Source organism: Sapajus apella, unplaced genomic scaffold, assembly GCF_009761245.1.
Source record: "Sapajus apella isolate SASKATOON/1434 unplaced genomic scaffold, GSC_monkey_1.0 scaffold102, whole genome shotgun sequence".
NCBI lineage: Eukaryota > Metazoa > Chordata > Mammalia > Primates > Cebidae > Sapajus > Sapajus apella.
The window spans coordinates 2,556,383-2,578,444 of record NW_022437042.1 but is presented as its reverse complement, the minus strand read 5'-3'; the positions used below and the strand labels follow the sequence as shown (position 1 = coordinate 2,578,444).

The window sequence follows — 22,062 nt, the reverse complement described above, 5'->3', positions numbered from 1 at the left end:
TGTATCCTTATGGGAGAGAAAGAGAACTAATTTAGCTACACTAACACAGAAGAGAAGGCAATATGAACACGGAGCAGAGAAAGAGATGGAGCTGTAGCCACAAGCCAAAGAATGCTGACAGACGCCAGAAGCTGGAAGAGACAAGGAACATATTCTCCCCTAGACCCTATGCTGGAAGTGTGGTCTTACCTATACCTTGATTTTGGACTTCTCACCTCCAGAATCATGGGAGAATAATTTTTTTTTTTTTTTTTTTTTTTTTTGAGACAGAGTTTTGCTCTGTTGCCCAGGCTGGAGTGCAGTGGTGCAATCTCAGCTCACTGCAACCTCTGCCACCTGGGTTCAAGGGATTCTCCTGCCTCAGCCTCCCAAGTAGCTGGGACTACAGGCACACATCACCTTGCCTGGCTAATTTTTTGTATTTTTAGTAGAGATGGGGTTTCACAGTGTTAGCCAGGATGGTCTCAATCTCCTGACCTCGTGATCCACCTGTCTCAGCTTCCCAAAGTGCTGGGATCACAGGGGTGAGCCATGGTGGCCGGCCGAAATTTTTTTTAAGCCACCAACATTTCAGTAATTTGTTATAGTAGCCACGGAAAACTAATAGATCTAGTTAATTAATGCTAACACCAGATGCAGGAAAGACAGATGGCTATGTTAGTGACAGACAAGTAGATTTCAAAGCGGCAAATATCACAGTAGGATGATGACAAAAAAGGGGTCAATTCATCAAGAGTGCATAACTGTCCTAAATGTTTGTGTACTTAACAAAGCTTCAAAATACCTGAAGTAAAAACTGTATTCAAGTAATACAAAGTATGTATTCTGATGTCAATGGAATTAAATTATATTCTAATAACAAAGATAGCTGGAAAATCCTCAAATATTTGGAAGCTAAATGGCATACTTAAAAACAAAACATGAATCCAAGAAAAAATCAAAAGGGGAATTGGAAAGCATATTTAACTGAATGAAAATGGAAATACAATATATTAAAATATGAAATGCCATAAAGCAATATATAGTGGAAAATTTATAGCACTACATTCATATGTAAGAAAAGGAAAAAGATTTCTGATCAATGACATCATTTCCACATTAATAAATTGAAAAACTAGATCAAATTAAGCCAAAAGTAAGAAGCAGAAATTGATAAAATAGAAAACAGAAAATCCTTAGAGAAATGTAATGAACCCAAAAGCTGGTTCTCTCAGTTAATAAGCAAAATTGATAAAACTCTGGCTATGTGGATCAGGAAAAAGAGAAGACACAAATGACCAATGTCATGAATGAGATAGAAATCTTAACACAGATTCTACAAATATTAAAAGGTTAATAAGGGAATATTATAAACACATTTATATCAATAAACTTGAGGACTTAGATGAGATGGGCTAATTGCTTGAATGATATAAACTACTAAAGCTCATTAAAGGAGATTACATCTATCTATCTATCTATCTATCTATCTATAAATACATACACACACATACAAACACACAAACATGAATACCCCAAACCTATCATAGAAATGGAATTTGTAGTTAAAAAGCTTCTCACTAGAAAACTGCAGTTTAGTAACGCCAGACCCAGATGTTTACACTGGTTATCACTATCAAAAACTTAAGGTTTGAAATAACATCAATTTTACCTAAACTCTTCCAGAAAATTGAAAGGAGGAAGTATTTCCTAACTCATTCTATGAGGACAGCATTACCATGATACAGAAGCAAGACAGATAAAACTACAAACCAATAGCCCCTCGTGAACTTAGACACAAAAAACTCCAACAAAATCTTAGCAGATTGGCTGGGCGCAGTGGTTCACGCCTGTAATCCCAGCACTTTGGGAGACCAAGGTGGGCAGATCACCAGGTCCGGAGATCGAGACCATCCTGGCTAAAACGGTGAAACCCTGTCTCTACTAAAAATACAAAAAATTAGCCAGGTGTGGTGGTGGGCACGTATAATCCCAGCTACTCGGGGAGGCTGAGGCAGGAGAATTGCTTGAACCCTGATGGTGGAGGTTGCAGTGAGCCAAGATCCCACCACTGCACTCCAGCCTGGGTGACAGAGCAAGAATCCATCTCAAAAAAGAAAAAAAAAAAAAAAAAAAAAAAAATCTTAGCAAATTAAATCCAGCAATATAAGCATATAAAAATATAATAGGTCTAAAAAAAAAACAGTAGAAAGAATGACTAAGACCTAATATTTGATAGCACAACAGGGTGACTATAGTCAATAATAACTTAACTATACATTTAAAAATAACTCAAAGAGTGTAACTGAATTGTTTGCAACTCAGTGGATAAATGCTTGAGGGGATGGATACCCCATTCTTCATGGTGTGCTTATTTCACATTGCATGACTATGTCAAAACATCTCATGTACCTCATAGATATATATACCTACTATGTACCCACAAAAATTAAAAATTAAAAAAAAATATCATGTGTAAGTGTGGTGTATATCAGGAATGCAAGGTTAGTTTACATTTGAAAATCACTCAGTATAATTGACCATATTAATAAATTAACAAAGAAAAGCCATGGGCTCATCTCAATAGATACAGAAAAATCATTTGACAAAACTCAACATCTATTGCTAGTAACAACTCTCAGCAAAATAAGAGTAGAAGGAAACTTCCTCAACCTATTAAAGTGCATCTGTGAAAATCCTACACCTAACATACTTAATGGTGAAAGACTGAATGCTTTCCTTACACAATCAGTAACAAGTCAAGGGTGTTTTCACCTCTTATAGTCAGCATTGTCTTAGTCTGTTTTGTGCCGTTATAACAGAATACCTGAGAATGGGTAATTTATAAAGAACAGAAATTAATTACTGATAATTCTGAAGGCTGTGAAGTCCAAGATCAAGTCAGTGGCATGTTAGAGCCTGACCTCTCTGCTGCCAAGATGATGCCTCTAACACTGCATCCTCTGCAAGAGAGGTATGCTGTGTCCCCATGTGGCAGAAGAGAGCAAACCCACTCCCACAAGCCCTTTTTATAATGGCATTAATCCATTGAGAAGGCAGAGCCCTCAAAACCTAAACATCTCCTAAAAGGCCGCACTTCTCAACACTGCTGCACTAGGGATCAAGTTTCCAACACATGAATTTTGAGGGATGCATCCAGAGCACAGCAAACATTGTATTGGAGGGTCTGACCAGAGAAATCAGGCAACAAAATGCAATAAATGCTCACAAATGATAAAGGAAAAAGTACAATTCCCTTTACTTGCAGATAACTGCTCATATGCAGAAAATCAGTTACAATCTAAAAATGTTCTGGAACTGAAAAGTGAGTTTAGCAAGGTTGCAGGCTACATCATTAATGTCTTTTAAAATTTCATTTCTATATACTAGTATTTGACAACTGAAATTGAAATTTAAAAATACCATTTAGGTCAGGCATGCTGGCTCACGCCTGGAATCGCAGCACTTTGGGAGGCTGAGGAGGGTGGATTGCTTGAGGTCAGGAATTCAAGACCACCCTGACCCACATGGTCAAATCCCATCTCTACTAAAAATACAAAAATTAGTTGGGTTTGGTGGCACATACCTGTAGTCCCAGCTACTCAGGAGGCTGAGGCGGGGGAATCGCTTGAACCTGTGAGGTGAAGGTTGCAGTGAGCCGAGATTGCATCACTGCACTCAAGCCTGGGGATCGTACCACTGCACTCCAGTCTTATATACAAATGTTCATAGAAGCTTTATTTGCAATAGCTACGAACTGGAAAGAGCCCAAATGTGCATCAGCATGTAAATGGATAAATTGTGGTATAGCCATACAGCAAAATACTACTCAGCAATAAAGAAATGGACTATTATTGATATATATAAAAACATACGTGAATCTGAAAATTATTATGCCCAGTGAAAGAAGTCAGAAAAAAGTGATGTATGAATCAAAATGTATAAATTTTTTTGTTGTTTTTTGGTTGTTTTTTTTTTTTTTTTTTTTTTTTTTGAGATAGAGTCTTACTCTGTTGCCCAGGCTGGAGTGCAATGGTGCAGTCTCGGCTCACTGCAATCTCTGTCTCCTGGGTTCAAATGATTCTCCCACCTCACCAAGGTAGCTGGGACTACAGGTGTGCACCACCACACCTGGCTATTTTTTGTGTTTTTAGTAGAGACAGGTTTCTACCATGTTGTCTAGGCTGGCTGTGAACTCCTGACCTCAAAGTTATCCTTGGTCTCCCAAAGTGCTGGGATTACAGGCGTGAGCCACCATGCCCAGGCAAAACATATAAATTCTTAGAAAACACAAACTAGGCCAGGTGCGGTGGCTCACCCCTGTATCCTAGCACTTTGGGAGGCCGACGTGGGAGGACTGCTTGAGTTCAGGAGTTTGAGACCAGCCTGGGCAACACAGTGAGACCACGTCTGGACTAATTTTTTTTTTTAATTAGCCAGTCATGGTGTGTATGCCTGTAACTCCTGGACACTTAGGAGGCTGAGATGGGAGGATCATTTAAGCCCAGCATGTCAAGGCTGAAGTAATCCATGTTTGTGCCACTGCATGCCAGCCTGGGTGACAAAGTGAGACCCTTTGAGGATCAAAATAAGATTGTACACTTAAAATATGTGCAGTTTATTGTATGCCAATCACACTTCAGTAAAGCTGTTAAAAAGAACTGATTCACACAGATATGTCCAACTGACTTTTGACAAAGATGCAAAAGTAATTTGGTGAAGTATGAGAAAAGGCTAAGGCCTGACAGACTTTGCCAATAAAAAAGACACCATGAGCGCTTTTAAGATTCAAACAGTTTACTACTTATATGGAGAGTGAAAAGAAGAGTAGCCAAAGGTGCCAGCTCCCTGTGGTCCTTATTTCACACACCAAAAAGGGCTACATCAAAACAAAAGGGACCGCTTATCCTCTTGTATACTGGGAAGATCACAAGTTCTGCCAAGATTCAGATAAACTGCAGGTCAAGTCTTTGTCTGTGTGGTCTGTGTTGCCAGGTTGCCATGACAGAGCTGTTCCTCTACACATAAAAGCCTCAGACCCTGGGATTTGAACAGGTTTCTCTGGGCAGAGTTATTCCTCACATGCTCCTGGAGTTCCCTGCAAGAGAGAAAGCACATCCTGTGTGGCTTCAGATGGGGAAGTCTATGCCTGACCTCTCTGGACTCTGTCCAATGCATGCATTTTTCCTGTTGATTTTGCTCTGCTTCCTTTCCCTAATAAACTTTAGCAGTGAGTAAAACCTGCTATATTGACTCTTGTGACTCCTTCTAGTGAGTTACAACTGGGGTGGTCATGGGACCCCAGAAACATGGGAATTTTCTTTTCAACAAATGGTGCTGGGAAATTTGCACATCCACAGGCAGAAATAAACAATAAACCTATTCCTGAGCCTCATACTTTATACAAAAATTAACTAAAATTCGATCTTGGATTTAAATGTAATACTATAAAGCTTTTAGAAGAGAACACAGGAGGCTGGGCATGGTGGCTCACACCTGTAATCCCAGCACTTTGGGAGGCTGTGGTGAGCCAATCATTTGAGCTTAGGAGTTTGAGACCAGCCTGGCCAACATGGTGAAACCCAGTCTCTAAAAATATAAAAATTAGCAGAGCATCATGGTACACGCCTGTAATCCCAGATACTCGGGAGGCTGAGGCAGGGGAATCACTTGAAACTGGGAGGTGGAGGTTGCAGTAAGCTGAGATCACACCACTGCATTCCAGCCTAAGTGACAGAGTGAAACTTCATCTCAAAAAAAAAAAAAAAAAAAAAAGAAAGAAAGAAAAAGAAAAAAGAAGAGGCTAGGCATGGTGGCTCATGCCTGTAATCCTAGCACTTTGGGAGGCTGAGGTGGGTGGATCACCTGAGGTCAGGAGTTTGAGACCAGCCTGGCCAACAGGTGAAATCCTGACTCTATCAAAAATACAAAAATTAGCTGGGTTTGGTGGCGCACGCCTGTAATCCCAGCTACTTGGGAGGCTGAGGCAGGAAAATCACTTGAACTTGGATGGCGGAGGTTGCAGTGAGCTGAGATCACACCACTGTCCTCCACACTCCAGCCTAGGCAACAGAGGGACACTTGGTCTAAAAAAAAAAAAAAAGACAGTCTCAAAATGTCACATAATGTATGAATCCATTTATATAGCATTCTCAAAATGACTAAACTATATAGATGGAGACTATACAAGTGGCTGCCAGGGTTAGTTGTAGGGAAGGGAGGAAGTGAAAATAAAGGGGTAGCATGAGGAACTTCCGCTGTACTAATGGAACAGCCCTGTCTCTTCATTGTAGTGGTAGTGGTTACACAAATCTATGCACATGAGAGCTACTGTATGATCAAGCAATCCCACTACTGGATATATACCCAAAAGAAAGGAAATAAGTATATCAAAGAGATATCTGCACTTCCATGTTTGTTGTAGCAGTGTTCACAATAGCAAAGGTTTGGAAGCAACCTAAGTGTCCATCAACGGATAAATGGATAAAGATATGTGGTACTTATACACAATGGTGTACTATTCAGCCATAAGAAAGAGTGAGATCCTGTCATTTGCTACAACATGGATGGAACTGGAGATCATTATGCTAAAAGAAGTAAGCCAGGTACCGAAAGACAATCATCACATGTCATTTATTTGTGGGACCTAAAAATCAAAACAGGGCCAGGCGTGGTGGCTCATGCCTGTAATCCCAGCACGGGGAGGTCAAGGTGGGTGGATCATGAGGTCAGGAGTTCGAGACCAGCCTGGCTAACATGGTGAAATCTCGTCTCCACTAAAGATACAAAAAAATTAGCCAGGTGTGGTGGCAGGCACCTGTAATCCCAGCTACTCAGGAGGCTGAGGCAGGAGAATCACTTGAACCTGGGAGGCAGAGGTTGCAGAGAGGTGAGATCGCACCACTGCACTCCAGCCTGGGCAACAGGACGAGACTCTGTCTCAAAAATAAATAAATAAATAAATAAACAAACAAACAAACAATTGAACTTGTGGAGCTAGACAGTAGAAGGATGGTGGCTGGGCGTGGTAGCTCATACTTGTAATCCCAGCACTTTGGGAGGCCAAGGCAGGTAAATCACTTGAGGTCAGGCATTTGAGACCAGCCTAGCCGCCATGGCGAAACCACATCTATAGTAAAAATACAAAAATTAGCCAGGCATGGTGGCACATGCCTGTATTCCCAGCTACTCGGGAGGCTGAGGCAGGAGAATCGCTTGAACCCAGGAGGCGGAGGTTGCAGGAGGTTGCAGTGAGCCAAGATCTTCTCACTGCACTTCAGCCCGGGGAACAGAGTGAGACTCCATCCCCCTGCTTAAAAAAAAAAAAAAAAAAAAAAAAAAAAAAGAGAGAGAGAGAGACTTCCAGCCTGGTTAGTTGCATTATGTTCCAGTTTTGACAATGCACTATAGTTACAGAAAATGTCACTAATGGAAGAAGCTGAGTGATAGGTACATGGAACCTCTCTGTACTATTTTCAACTTCTTTTGAGTGGATAATTATCCCAAAGCAAAAAGCTAAAAATTTATAATTCAGCCAATGAAAAATGTTAAGTATACTTGGAACAACTTGAGTATGTGAATCCATATTTTCTTTTCTTTTCTTTTTTTTTTTTGAGATAGAGTCTCACTCTGTTGCCCAGGCTGGAGTGCAGTGGCACAATCTCGGTTCACTGTAATCTCTGCCTCCCGGGTTCAAGTGATTCTCCTGCCTCAGTCTCCTGAGTAGCCGGGATTACAGGCATGCACCACCACAGCTGGCTAATTTTTATATTTTTAGTAGAGACAAAGTTTCGCCATGTTCGCCAGGCTGGTCTCAAACTCCTGACCTCAGGTGATCCACCCACCTCTGCCTCCCAACATTCTGGGATTACAGGTGTGAACCACCATGCCCAGCCAAACCATATTTTCGACTGTAAATTTTATGAAATCTAAATACAGATCAAGAAGCTTAGGAAGCCTAGGCTAGGGGGGAAAGGGAAGGGGCTGTAATCATTAAAACTTGGGGGAAGGGCTCCATGGAGCTAAAACCCATACTTCTGAAAAGGGGTCATCTGCTTACTGGTACTGAAATCTCTGAGCTTGGAAGAGGGTCCCTGTGATGCTGGGACCCAGACTTCTAAGGAGAGGCACAGGCTGTTGGAGTTGTCTATGAGCGGGGTATGATGAGATTGGTTCTTTCAAGTGATGGAAAAACTGCAAACCGGACTCATTCGATGCTATAGGAAGGACTTGCTCTTTCCAGGGTAAAGAGGCAAGGTTGGGGTGGTGCTCATAGGAACTACAAGCAGACAGGACAGGCAACTCACAGTCAGCAAACACATCGAAGCAAGTCCTTTCCTCCTTCAGCTTTGTAATCTCCCTCTCCTGCCCCCAATTGGCAGAAGCTAACACAAAGCCAGCAGATGAAATTGACTTGTGGTTTGCAGTGTCCTATTGCTAGTATCACAAAGTAGGGTATAGAAGGGTGGGTTTGGGGCCGGGCACGGTGGCTCACTCCTGTAATCCCCGAATTTTGGGAGGCAGAGGCGGGTGATCACTTGAGATCAGGAGTTCAAAACCAGCCTGGCCAACATGGTGAAACCCCATCTCTACTAAAAATACAAAAATTAGCCAGATGTGGTGGCAGGTGCCTGTAATCCCAGCTACTCAGGAGGCAGAGGCACGGGAAGCAGAAGTTGCTGTGAGCCAAGATCGCACCACTGCACTCCAGCCTGGGTGATAGAGCAAGACTCAGTCTCAAAAAAAAGAAAAAAGAAAAAAAAAAAAAAAAAGAATGGGTTTGGAGCTAAGACAATAACCTAATAACTGGCAAAATACAACAGTGGCAAAGCCACTTAGCTATCCCCCAAATATCAGCACTGCCTTTTCATCATGCTAAATTTTGGCAGTGAGGTGACTCTGCAGATAGGAACTTATGACAGGTATTTGTGACATTCAGGCAAATCTAAGAAGCCACTCTTTCTCATTTCCCATGCGTTGACTGGTTGTCAGCATCAACGGTGACTGTGGATGCCATATGTTGAAGGTGACAGAGCTAGTGTTACCATAACAGATACATAATAATTCTCTAGACACTTTGGCACTCCTCATAGTTGCCATGAGATTGCTAAGGAGGTTTTAAAATCCACCAGCAGGGAGCTCACAAATGCTTATTAAAACACTACTCCCAAATACATGCCACCTTCAATATAAGAGGAAATATTCCTTTTACCTTTCGAACTTAGCTTATTTAGCTGAGAAAACTGATACTCTTAAGAGTTTTAGAGAGTTTATTTTAAATTGGAGAATACTTAGTATGGATAACACTTATTAAACTTGTAAATGCATCCTAAATTAGAGAATACTTAGTATGGATAACACTTACTAAACTTGTAAAAATATCATGTGATTTTCTGTAAAATACACTGGGTGGGGAGTGGACAATAGGGATGAATTCCAGTGCCTCTCTCTTCACCAGAACGAAAGTGCTGTGTTTTTTTAAAATGATGCAGTGTGAAATTACTAGCAAGAGGCCATCTTCAGACTCTAATTAAAGTCACATGTTAACACACAAATTTGAACTTCCACCAGCTCCTTCATTCAACAAAGGTGTAAAAAAAAAGGTGGGGTTTTCCTAAGGGAATGACCCTTAGGCACCAATCCTAGAAAAAAAAAGATGTTTAAAATTCTCTCAGCTATGGGGGCTAGATTGAAAGGAGATAAAGGCAGATTTTTATGGGTCAAAGAGCAGTTGCTTTAAAATCTCCCATCCTGGCCGGGCGCGGTGGCTCAAGCCTGTAATCCCAGCACTTTGGGAGGCCGAGGCGGGTGGATCACGAGGTCAAGAGATCGAGACCATCCTGGTCAACATGGTGAAACCCGTCTCTACTAAAAATACAAAAAATCAGCTGGGAATGGTGGCGCGTGCCTGTAATCCCAGCTACTCAGGAGGCTGAGGCAGGAGAATTGCCTGAACCCAGGAGGTGGAGGTTGCGGTGAGCCGAGATTGCGCCATTGCACTCCAGCCTGGGTAACAAGAGTGAAACTCTGTCTAAAAAAAAAAAAAAAAAAAAAAAAAAAATCTCCCATCCTTTTGTAAAAAAGGAAGCCTAGACCCTCTGCAACAAAGTCATATGTTTACTTAAATTCCCTTTTAGGTTGTTTAAATTTATTTAAAGTTTAAGTTTTCTGCCTTTAAATTTTGAAATATCATGAAGAAATCTGGTCAAATACGTTTTGAGAAAGGTAACCAACAACCTCTCGTGAAGATCATGTTGAATGCTGGCTCAAGAGGCCAGAAGTGAAGAGGAGGGAGCCATAGCAGTGGCTCAGAGGAGTGGTTGGAAGGTCTTTCCGGACCTCAGAGATCTGCTTCCCAAGGGACAGATGTTCTGGAAGACTAGTGAAGATGTCTTAGAGAGAAATTTGATGCTGCTTCTTCTTTGTCTTCCTCTCAGTCAGGTTTCCCTGGTAGCAGAGAAGCGGAGTGATTGACAAAGGGACTAGAAAGGGGATTGGGGTGGCTTTGGTGACTAAGGACAAGCATCAGGAGGGCTGTGACACAGTTACCAGGTGTGGGAGAGCAGCAGGCTTGCATGCACACGTGGGTGCACGTGTGTGTATGTGTGTGTGTGCCTGCTCCTTCCTTCTCTCCTCTTCCCCGCTCCTCCTCCTACCTTCTTTTCTCCTCTCTCTCTCTCTCTCTCCCCCTCTCTCCCCTCTCCCCTTTTCTCCCTTCTCTCCCTCTCCTTCTTCCTCTCCCTCTACCTAGGCACATGCTGACATAGCTTGATATAAACTTGAATTCCCTGAACCCTGATCCTACCAAGTGCAACTCTGCTATGCTCACTTTACTTTCACTTGCTTGCTTTCTCCTGAGACATCCCTATAAAACGTTTGCTACTTGTTTGCCTATGATATTACCTCCTTTTTAAGTGTTATCAACCCCCAGTTCTCTCTTCTAAGTAGGCTCAAAGGAATGATATATAGTTGTTGTTTACATACAATAGAATCAAAATTTACAAAGTTGTACAAAAGTACACAAAATACATTTATTAGAATTCTGTACCAGTAGAAGTAAACAGGTTTACCCACTGAAGTTTAAGTGGCAATCAAGTCACTCAGAGATCAGTGTGGATTAAGGCACACTAAGTGATTAAACTATTTGTATCTGAGACTAGCTGCCAACCTCCAAAATATTCCCCTCAGTAGCTTTCCACTTATCCTTGAAATTCTCATGAATTCCCAGCACAATCATACAGCTCACTGCAGCCTCGAACTCCTGGGCTCAAGGGATCCTCCCACGACGTCTGGCAGGGCCTTCCAAAGAGATACAAATAGGTTTCCAGGGTCTTGGCACAAAACAGTGAAGTAATTTACATTTATGATAAATGCTTTGGTATAGTCCTTGCCTAACAACTGAGTGGTAATTAAAGCTCTCTGAGCTTTTGTTTCTTCATTTGTTTAAAAAAATTCTCTCTCTTCTTTGCACCTGACACCCATTTTGTGGGGTCCTTGAGCAGCTGGCATTAATTATCCAGTAAGATGCAAGCTGACAAGGCTGAAGGTGGTCTCTCTTCCTGTGATATCTACATTTTAATAATAGTATCTCAATAACTTATATCTAATGGATATTTGTGAGCTCTCATCTAATCCTCCCACTAGCTATGTGTGGTAGCCTAATTATACATCTATCTTACTGACAAGGAAATGATCGAAGAGGGGTTTAAATGACCTGACCACCATTAGAACAAAGATCAGAAATCTTATTTTCTGCCGGACATGGTGGAAGGATAGTTTGGGCCTAGGAGTTCAAGACTGCAGTGTGCTATGATCGTGCCTGTGAATTGCCACTGCACTTCAGCCTGGGAAATATTACAAGAAATCGTCTCCAAAAAAAAAAAAAAAGAAAGAAATAATATCTCCCACTCCTAGCTAATGCTTTTCCCTAGGGGTGAGCATTTTCAGCCTCTGGGTTTCTGGACCTTCCATGGTTTGTTTCTGACTATTTGGACAGAAGAGAGGGCAATTCCAGTCTTGCCCTGAGCATAAAACCACTAGCATTAACTCTAGTTTATTATTATGGCATACTACGTCCTTTGCCTCACTTCCAGATCTTCTTCCTCAACTCTGGAACCCCCTACCAGTCCTTCATGGTCTGGCTAGAGACTCTTCCAGGCCTCTCCTGATCAAAACCACTGTAGATTCCTTCCTTCCTCACATTAAATCCCCTCAGCGCCTGTGAATTCATAACCCTCCACTAGCTGGGCTTTTTTGTGTGTGTGTTGGTGGTAGGTGGTAGGTTCCACATACCATCTTTTAGGGAAAAAAGAAAAGTTACAAAATAACAGACTATTAGAGGTTTCATTGAACTGCCAGATTTTAGGCAGTGACTGGGATTAATACATGTTCAGTTCAATTTCATCCATTTTCTCTTTCTACCTAAACTTCTGAGAAGTGATCGCTGATGGTAACGGGGTTGACCTAGAGGCTCTTCAAGATCTTCAAAGGAAGAGAAAATCAATTGTCGCATTTGGGGACATTCGTTATCACAACACTCTCCAAAGGTGACCTGGGCATGTCTGATAACTGCATTTTTCATCCATTTGACAAATAAAATTCATCTCACAAAGGATCAAAGCCCTGGGATGCTGAGAAGGAAATTTGCATAGGAATTTCAATACTGAAAAGGTCAGAGATCCATGAGACTAGCTAGCCCTGGGGAGTTCTGAAGCCCTTGTTCTAAGGAAAGGAAATGAAATGGGGTTCTCTTTCATTTTGAATGATGATGAGATGACTTACGATAACAAGTCTCACTTCAAAGTGATGAGCTATCCCATCTGAGCTTCAGCTGCATTAAAATTGATGGCTTCAAGGACCAGAAAGATATGCTTATTAGTTGCATGACTGGAGAGTTGCAGGGCTATCTACTCTTTGGAGGTAAAACTCTTTTGGGTGCCCTAAGCAAAGTAAGGTAGCACATTCTGCTTAACTACAGAGAATCATTTCTTAAGTCATATATACTAAGATATACTTCAGATATCTATGCCAGCCTAAAGTTTTCCAAAATAGTTCAGTTCAACAAATAGTTCTCAAGTGTCTATTGTCCAGGCACTGTGCTGGTTGCTGGCGATGCAGAGCTATTAATAACAAGTTATAAGTGTCAGGCATTACTCAGAGTTTCTTACTATGTAAGACCCTCTGCCAGGTGCTTTAGATACATCATCTCATTTCATTCTTTCCATTACCCTGTGAGGTATTCTTAGCCCCACTTTATATGGTCTCTAGCCAGATCATGAAGGATCCGTAGGGGGTTCCAGAGTGAGAAAGAGGATATAAACTAGGGTCGATGCTAGTGGTCTTATGCTTAGGACAAGGCTGGGATTGTCCTCCCTTTTTCTGTCCAGATGGTCAGAAACAAACCATGAAGGGCTCAGAAATAGAGAGATTGGAAATGTTCACCTCTAGGGAAAAGCACTGGCTAGGAGTGAGGAGATACCACTTTACAGGTGAAAAAAGCAAGTCATAGAAAGGTTAAATAATTTGGCCAGGTGCAGTGGCACATGCCTGCAATCCCAGCGCTTTGGGAGGCTAAGGCAGGTGGATCACCTGAGGCCAGGAGTTTAAGACCAGCCTGGTCAACATGGTAAAACCCTGTCTCTACTAAAAATACAAAAAAATGCTGGGTGTGGTGGTGCACACCTGTAGTCTCAGCTACTCGGGAGGCTGAGGTGGGAGAATCACTTGAACCTGGGAGGCAGAAGTTGCAGTGAGCCAACATCGTGCCACTGCACTCCAGCCTGGGCAACAGAGCAAGACTCTGTCTCGAAAGAAAGAAAGAGAGAGAGAGAGAGAGAGAGAGAGAGAAAGGTTAAATAATCTGTCTAAGGTTTCACAGCCAATACATAGCAGAGATAGAACTTAACCCCAGTTCTGTCTAATTTCAAACTCCATGATCTTAATCACTATACCATACTGCCTCATATATTAATACATTTTAAGACCCTCATGGTAGACTAGCAGACACACACACAATGAGACATTTTTGAATTACTATGCTAAATACTAAGATAGAAGCATGCCTAGGATGCTGCAGGAATACAGAGGATGTGCCCTTGGGAAGTAGCACTGAATATGGATTAAGAGCACAGACTCCAAAGCTATAACTGCCCGATGGGTTCTTCTGCCCACAGCACAGACAAAACTAGACCACAGCATTGCAAAAGAGAAAGAGTTTAGGCTGGGCACATGGCTCATGCCTGTAGTCCCAGCACTTCAGGAGGCCAAGGTGGGTAGATCACTTGAGCCCAGGAGTTGGAGACCAGCCTTAGCAACATGGCAAGACCCTGTCTCTACAAAAAATACAAAAATTAGGCTGGGTGCAGTGGTTCATGCCTGTAATCCCAGCACTTTGGGAGGCCGAGGCAGGTGGATCATGAGATCAAGAGACTGAGACCATCCTGGCCAACATGGTGAAAACTCGTCTCTACCAAAAATACAAAAATTAGTCAGGCATGGTGGTGCATGCCTGTAGTCCCAGCTACTCAGGAGGCTGAGGTAGGAGAATTGCTTGAATCTGGGAGGCGGATGTTGCAGTGAGCCGAGATCGCGCCACTGCACTCCAGCCTGGCGACAGAGTGAGACTTTATCTTTAAAAAAAAAAAAAAATAGCAGGGTGAGGTGGCACATACCTGTGGTCCCAGCTACTCAGGAGCTCAGGAGACTGAGATGGGAGGATCTCTTGAATTTGGAAGTTTGAGGCTGCAGTGAACCATGATTGCACCACTGCACTCAGCCTGGATGACAGAGTGAGACCCTCTCCCCCGCTCTCTCCCCCTAAAATAGAATTTAGTAGATCTGAGGCCAGCCATACCATGTAGGAGATGGAGTCATCACTTAAATCAGTCTCCCTGATAATTTTGGGGTTAGGGTTTTTCAAAGACAGTTTAGGAGAACGGGTGGGGGTGGCTAGGCAATGGGTGCTTGCTGTTGATTGGTTGGGGATGCAAACATAGGGGTGTGGGAAGCAGTCCTCATATGCACTGAGTCACTTTTGGTTGAGGCCACAGGAGTGGCTGGCAGGTTCAGGTGGAGCCATCAGTCTGTCAGACATGAGAAAAACCTGAAATGATAGCTCAAAAAGCCAATCTTAGGTTCTACAATAGTGATGTTATCTGCAAGAGTAAATGGGGAAGTTGCATATCTGGTGACCTCCAGAATAATGGTTGGCAACTGTTTATGTCTACACTTTGGCAGGATTCAGGCTCCTCTATCCTCCTAACCTGGTGGTCTCTCATTAGCTTATAAAAGTCAGTTGAGTTTTGAGGCAGGGCTACTATCATGTAAACTATAGGTCCAGCATAGTGGCACATGTCTGTGATCCCAGCACTTTGGGAGGCTGAGGCAGGCAGATCACTTGAGGCCAGGAGTTCCAGACCAGCCTGGCCAACATGGCAAAACCCTATCTCTACTAAAAATGCAAAAATTAGCCAGGTGGGGTGGTGCATGCCTCTAGTACCAGCTACTAAGGAGGCTGAGGCACAAGAATCACTTGCACCTAGGATGCGAAGTTTGAAGTGAGCTGAGATTGCACCGCTGCACTCCAGCCTGGATGACAGAGCAAGACTTTGTCTCAAAACAAAAATTAACTATAAACTAAATATCTCCCAAAATTACGTTGGCCCAAGCCCAGGAATAATTAAGGGCAGCCTGAAGGCTAAAAGTAAGATGGGGATTGGCCAGATCAGATCTCCCCATTGCCATAATTTTCTCACTGTTATAATTTTTGCAAAGGCAGTTTCAAAACCAGACATCCTGGATCTGAAGTGTGGATTTTTCACTTACAAATTATGTGAATGTGGGCAAGTTAAACCTCTGTGTGCCTCAGTTTCCTCATCTGAAAATCAAGATATCAAAACCTTATTCATAGAGTTGTGAGATTTAAATGTGCTTAGAATAATTCCTGACACAGAGTAAGCACTACACAAGTGTTAGATAAAACGAGTAAGTTTAACTCCAAATGAGGTTACAGGAAAGGCTTTTTGAAAGGATTGATGCCTGGAGTTGAGTCATAGAAGATGAATAAGAGTTAGCCAGGTGAGGGTAGGAAAGGTGTACCAGGCAGGGGGACAGCATGAGCACAAAACACAGGCATACGGCAGTACTGTTGATGAAGGCTAAGTACAAGCAGTTTGGCAATTCTCCACTAGAGCATAAAGCACAAAGAAGGAGGAGGTAGGGGCCATTCTAGACAGGGGCAGTTCTGTATGCCACTTGAAGGAATTTGGACTTTATTTTGTAGGCAACAAGGAATTGTGAAAGAAAAGAGTTTTATGTAGGGGAACAATGTAGACGGATATATATGGGAGGGTAGACTTGTTTTTTTTTTTTTTTTTCGTTTTAGTTGCATTTATTTTAAGGCTGAATTTACTCCTGTGCCATAAGTTTTTGTTTCTTCAGTTTCTTCTGGGATATCTTCTTCTTCTGGGCAACCTCCTCTTCTGGTTTAGGGACAATCTGTTCCTTTTCAGTAAGGATCATCTCAACGTGGCAGAGAGAACTCATGTATGGGTTAATTCGACCGTGAGCTCTGTAGGTCCAGTGGTGCATCTTGGGTGCTTTGTTCACTTGGATATGCTCAATGACTAGAGAATCTACATCCAAACCCTTAAGTTCAGCATTACTCTCTGCATTTTTAAGCATGTGCAGCAAAAATTCAGCACTCTTTTTGGGCCACCGACCTTGTGTCCAGCCCCACTGCTTGGCCTGGGCCTGCCTACTCCACCATTGTAACGTCGGAATGGTACATACTGTTTCTGTAAAGTGACATCTTTCAGATACTTCGTGGCTTTTCGTATATGCATACCTTTGATGGCCTGGGCAGTTTCACGTGTGTTCTTAAAGTGAACACGAAGATTGGAACCTCTTGATTTGCATGACTTTGTGGGGTTCTCCGGATCAAGTGAATAGCGAACCATTTTCACAGATTACTTCAGGCCGCTTAGGGAAAGAGCGACTTGTTATACAGTCTACAATTTACTTAAAAATACTCAGGCCAGGCACGGTGGCTCACATCTGTAATCTCAGCACTTTGGGAGGCCGAGGCAGGCGGATCACAAGGTCAGGAGATCAAGACCATCTTGGCTAACACAGTGAAACCCCATCTCTACTAAAAACACAAAAAATTAGCTGGGCGTGTTGGCACATGCCTGTAGTCCCAGCTACTTGGGAGGCTGAGGCAGGAGAATTACTTGAACCCGGGAGATGGAGGTTGCAGTGAGCTGAGATCGTGCCACTGCACTCCAGCTTGGGCAACAGAGCAAGTCTCTGCCCCCTAAAAAACAAAAAAACAAAAAACTCGCCAGAGACAGTGTGAGATACACATATACTTATACACATGTACATGTAGATATACATATACTCCAGGGGCAGTTAATATCTGAAGTACCCCCAATGAAGAACACATTCCAGCAGCACTTAGTTTACATATAAAGACACTAATTGTGAGTCCATACTCCGGAGGTAGCTACTAAAAAAATGCAACCAATCTACCTAAACCTACAGTTTGCTCATTAACATAAAAGAGTCATTCATTCATGAAATAAATGGTGTTCTACCACATGTTCTCACTCATAAGTGGGAACTGAACACTAAGAACACACAGACACAGGGAGGGAAACATCATATACCGACGCCTGTCGGGGGGTCGGGGCTAGGGGAGGGATAGCATACCTAATGTAGATGATAAGGTGATGGATGCAGCAAACCACCATGGCACACATATACCTATGTAACAAACCTGTACGTTCTGCACATGTATCCCAGAACTTAAAGTATAAAAAAGTAATTAATTAATTAAATGGCTTTCTAGATACATGGATGGACACTTCTCTCTACCCACACATGAATGAAACCTAAAAAACTGGTTATCCCAGAGTGGCATCTTAGTTCTAGGAATCTACTAGCTCCTAGAGCCTGACCCTTAATGAAAGATTCCATCACCTGGTCTGGCCAGACAGTTAGCTAAAATGCTACTACTGGAGAACTGCTGCATGTGCTTCAAGTGAACTGTTCTTACATGGAGTTTAATGGAGCTTATGAAGACAGGTTTCAAGACTATGTCTAAGTGCTAAAAAATGCATGATTGATTGTTGGGAGATTGTGGGAGATGAGGAAGGACTAAATTCCACGGCTATCTTGAGTCATTAGAAGCTACTGATATCACTGAAAAGTACCTGATGTTGTGAGAAGCTAAACTGGCTTAAATAAATTTGCAATAGAATTGAAGAAGTGCAATTACAGAGGCAGGGAGACAAATTACGTGGAGATTGCTGTAAGTGGTTCTATCAATAGATGATAAACTACAAAAAAAATCAAATAACAAAAGATGACAGCAAGAGAGAAATGAAAACTGCAAAACAGATAAAAAAACAATAAAATAGCAATAGAAAGTCCTTATATGTCAATAATTATTTTAAATGTTAACTAATTAAACTCTCCAATCAAAAGGCATAAAGTGGCTGAATGAATAAGAAACAAGATGCAGTGATATGCTATTTTCAAGACACTGACGTTAGATATAAAGACATGCATAGGCTTAAAGTGAAGGAATGAGAAAAAAAGATATTCCATACAAATCATAACCAAAATAGAACAAAGTGGCTACATATATATATATACATATTTTTGAGATGGAGTCTCGCTCTGTCATCCAGGCTGGAGTGCAGTAGTGCAATCTCGGCTCACTGCAACCTCCACCTCCCGGGTTCAAGCGACTCCCCTGTCTCAACCTTCCAAGTAGCTGGGACTACAGGTGTGTGCCACCACGTCCAGCCAATTTTTTGTATTTTAGTAGACACGGGGTTTCACTATGTTGGCCAGGATGGCCTCAATCTCCTGACATTGTGATCCACCTGCTTTGGCATCCCAAAGTGCTGGGATTACAGCGTGAGCCACCATGGCCAGCCAAGGGTGGCTATACTTATACAGACAAAGTAGACTTTAAGTAAAAAACTGTCACTAGAGACAAACAAGGTCATTATGTAATGATAAAAGAATCAATTATTCAGGAAAATATAATAATTAAAAATATATATGCACCCAACATGAGAGCACCTAAATATATAAAACGAATATAGGCAGATCTGAAGGGAGGCATCAACAGCAATACAATAGTAGGAAACTTCAATACCCCACTTTTAATAATAGATAGACCATCCAGGCAGGAAATCAATTAAAAAACAGCTTCCTTGAACAACACTATAGGCTAAATGGACCTAACAGACATATAAAGAATTCTCTACTCAACAGCAGAAGAATACATATTCTTCTTTAGTGCACATGAAATGTTCTGCAGGATAGATCATGTTAGGTCACAAAATGAGTCTTAGCAAATTTAAGAACATTGAAATCATACCAAGTGTCATCTCAGACAGCAGTGGAATGAAACTGGCAGTCAATAAGGTAAAATTAACAAACTTATACTGAGAAAAAAAAGAGAACACAAATTAATAGAATCAGAAATGTATCTCTAGGTGGACACTGTCGAAAAAAAGAGAAAGGAAAAAGAACATCAGAAATGATAGTGGAGACATTACAGTGGATGATGCAGAAAATGGATCATAGGAGACTATTATGAACAACTTATTGAATAACCTAGAAACAATGAATAAATTGCTAGAAACACACAACTTACCAAGATTGAATCAAGAAGAAATAGAAAGTCTGAACAGACCAATAAGAAACAAAGAGATTGGATCAGTAATCAAAAAGCTTCCAACAAAGAAAAGCCTAGGACCAGACAGCTTCTAGAAAATTCTACAAAACACACAAAGAATAATTAATACAAATATTTATTAAACTCTTCCAAAAAATGGAAGAGGGAATACCTCTAAATTTATTTTATAAGGCCAGCATCACCCTGATATCATGAGCTAGACAAGACATCACAAGTAAAAAAAACTATAGGCCAATATCCCTAATGAACATAGATGCAAAACCCCTTAATAAAATATTAGCAAACCAAATTCAATAACACATTAAAAGTATTATACACCATGATCAAGTGGGATGTAAGGATGGTTCAACATACAAATATGTCAAATCAATCAATATGAAATACCACATTAATAAGATGAAGACAGAACCACATGATTATTTCAATAGACACAAAGAAAGTATTTGACAAAATTCAACATCCCTTCATGATAAAAATCCTCAACAAAATAAGTATAGGAGGAGCTTACCTTAACACAATAAAGGCCAAATATAAAAAAACATCACAGGCATCATAAGCAATGGAGAAAAACTGAAAGTTTTTCCTCTAAGATCTGGAACAAGACAAGAATGCCCACTCTTGACCTGCTATTCAACACAGTACTGTAAATCTTAGCCAGAACAGTTAGGCAAGAGAAAGAAATAAAAGATATCCAAATAAGAAGAGTAGTATAATGATTTCTATATGCTGATGACATGATCATATATGCAGAAAACCCTAAAGACTCTACCTAAATAATTGCTAGAACTAATAAATAAACTTGGTAAAGTTATGGGATACTAAACCAATATGCAAAAGTTAGTGGTGTTTCTCACATATGTTCACTGCAACACTACTCACAATAGAAAAGACATGGAATCAACCTAAATGCCCATCAATGGTAAAGAAAATATGGTACATACATACCATGGAAAATGTGCCATATATGTATATATATCTATATATATATATATATATATATATATATATATATATATATATAGAGAGAGAGAGAGAGAGAGAGAGAGAGAGAGAGCGCACATTTAGGAGGAGCTTACCTTAACACAATTCCATCATATATATATATATATGATGGAATACTGCCATTAAAAAGAAAAAGATCACCTGTGCACGGTGGCTCATGCCTGTAATCCCAGCACTTTGGGAGGCCGAGGGGGTCGGATCACCTGAGGTCAGGAGTTCAAGTCTAGCCTGGCCAATGTGGTGAAACCCTATCTCTACTAAAAATGCAAAAATTAGCTGGGCATGGTGGCAGGCACCTGTAATCCCAGCTACTTGGAAGACTGAGGTAGGGGAATTGCTTGAACCTGGGAGGCAGAGATTGCAGTGAGCCTAGATCAGGCCACTGCACTCCAGCTTAGGTCTGACAGAGCGAGACTCCGTCTCAAAAAAACAGAAAACAAAAATCAAGATCATGTCCTTTGTAGCAACATGAATGGAGCTGGAGGCCATTATCCTAAGCAAACTAATGCAGGAAGAGAAAACAAATACCACATGTTCTCACTTATAAGTGGGAGCTAAACATGGAAAGCACATGGACACAAAGAAGGGAACTACAGACACCGGGGCCTACTTGAAAGTGGAGGGTGGGAGGAAGGTGAGGATCAAAAAACTACCTGTTAGGTACTTTGCTTATTACCTAGGCGACAAAATAATCTGTACACCAAATTCCCATGACACAAAATTTGCCTAAATAACAAATCTGCACATGTACTCCTGGACCTAAAATAAAAGTTAAAATAATTAATGTAATTTCCATAAACTAACAAACTATCTGAAAGGCAAATTAAGGAAAGAATCCCGTTTATATTAGCAGCAAAAAGAATAAAATGCTTAGGAATTAACTTAGCCAAAGAGGTGAAAAACTTGTATACTAGAAATTTTAAAATGTTGATAGAGGAAATTTTAAAAGACACAAACATATGGAAAGACATTCCATGTTCACAGACTGGCAGAATTAATATTGTTAAAATGTCCATACTAGCTAAAGCAATCTACAGATTATATGCAATTCCTACCAAAATCCCAATTATTTTTTACAGAAATAGAAAAAGGAATCCTAAAATTTGTATGGGACATCAAATAGCCAAAGCCATCATGCAAGAAGAACAAAGCTAGAAGCATCATACTTCCTGACTTGAAATTATATTACACAGCTATAGTAATCAAAACAGCATGCAAGTGACAGAAAAACAGACATACAGACCAATAGAACAGAACAGAGGGCCCTGAAATAAACTCACGCATTTATGATTAACTGATCTTCAACAAGGGTGCCAACAACACACAATGAGGAAAGGATAGTCTCTTCAACAAATGGTGTTGGGGAA

At 41.2% G+C, this 22,062-nt stretch overlaps 1 long non-coding RNA gene and 1 pseudogene across 2 annotated transcripts; both read right to left on the bottom strand.

Annotated features, from left to right (window-relative positions):
• Window positions 1-4,758: 4,758 nt before the first annotated feature.
• On the bottom strand, window positions 4,759-18,271 carry LOC116536602. The gene is made up of 3 exons (XR_004262724.1): window positions 18,257-18,271; window positions 17,959-17,963; window positions 4,759-5,077 (listed from the first exon to the last, which is right to left on the bottom strand). It is a non-coding gene; the product is annotated as an uncharacterized LOC116536602 (long non-coding RNA).
• LOC116536600 lies at window positions 16,355-16,978 on the bottom strand (annotated as a pseudogene). The gene has a single exon (XR_004262721.1). The product of XR_004262721.1 is annotated as a 60S ribosomal protein L17 pseudogene (transcript).
• Window positions 18,272-22,062: the final 3,791 nt, after the last annotated feature.